This window comes from Etheostoma spectabile, chromosome 18 (genome assembly GCF_008692095.1).
Source record: "Etheostoma spectabile isolate EspeVRDwgs_2016 chromosome 18, UIUC_Espe_1.0, whole genome shotgun sequence".
NCBI classification, from domain to species: Eukaryota; Metazoa; Chordata; class Actinopteri; order Perciformes; family Percidae; genus Etheostoma; species Etheostoma spectabile.
In genome coordinates this window covers 25,995,848-25,996,771 of record NC_045750.1, presented here as the reverse complement: position 1 = coordinate 25,996,771, position 924 = coordinate 25,995,848, and the positions used below count along the sequence as shown (strand labels likewise).

The 924-nt window shown below is 42.0% G+C and overlaps 1 protein-coding gene across 1 annotated transcript in view; it reads right to left on the bottom strand.

Moving 5' to 3' along the window:
• The window catches only part of cenpe (centromere protein E), a 27,878-nt gene that overhangs the window by 11,770 nt on the left and 15,184 nt on the right, over window positions 1-924 (bottom strand). The window lies entirely within an intron of this gene.

The window sequence follows — 924 nt, the reverse complement described above, 5'->3', positions numbered from 1 at the left end:
CACTGAGAGATGTCACTCTGCACAGAAGCTTCTCCATGTCTTCACCTCGAGTGTTGGCCGACCTCTCAGACAGCAGACTGTCTCTCTCTGTCCGCACACTGTCAAGCTCCTCAGTCAGCCTCTGAATCTGTCATTGTTATTTCAAGTATTAGGAGGGCCATGAATATTCTATCTGTATTTACCTATGTAAAAAAATTCATCATGAGTTCAGATAGTTATCAAATAATTTCAAACTGTCACTAAAATCTGTTGATCTATACAGGAGACAACAGCCAGCTTTAGACAGCCGTTTCACTCTCTGATTTTTCATGAATAAAACGTAGACCTGCCTGATTTTGGAGCTCTTCCAGCTGAAGGGTAATCTCTACATCACCCCCGTTGCTTTGTCTACCCTCCAGCTCTGTCTTTTGACTCGTCAGCACGCTGATCTCATCTTGTAGCTGTCTGATCTTCTCCTGAGACACCCTGAGCTCCTCCTGGTTCTGCATCATCTGAAAGACATTACCACCACATGAGTTCACAGGTGAAGAGCTCTTCTGCACAAAGTGATTACATGTACAACAGGGTCAACAGTCATCCATCAAAAACCAGGGAAGTGGGCTGTCTCAATACTAGAGCTGCAACTATTAGTCGAATCTATTCATTGTACGTCCACACACATCAAATATCTTTGTGTGCACCAAAACATTTAGGAGCTTGTGTACTTTTTAGAAAAAAAAAAAAAAGGTTAGAGTAGAGTCCTGTAGCTGAATGATTGCACGAGTCAAAGCTACAAAAAATAACCTCATGACAGGCTCTTACACTTTACAAATGGAGTCTTGACTCAAAATGACCTTACTACAAAAACTTGGTGATAAAAACCGACGGGGTGATGGCTACAGTACAACTCATTTTCACAAACCTCAGTTTGCATTGTTTCCATCC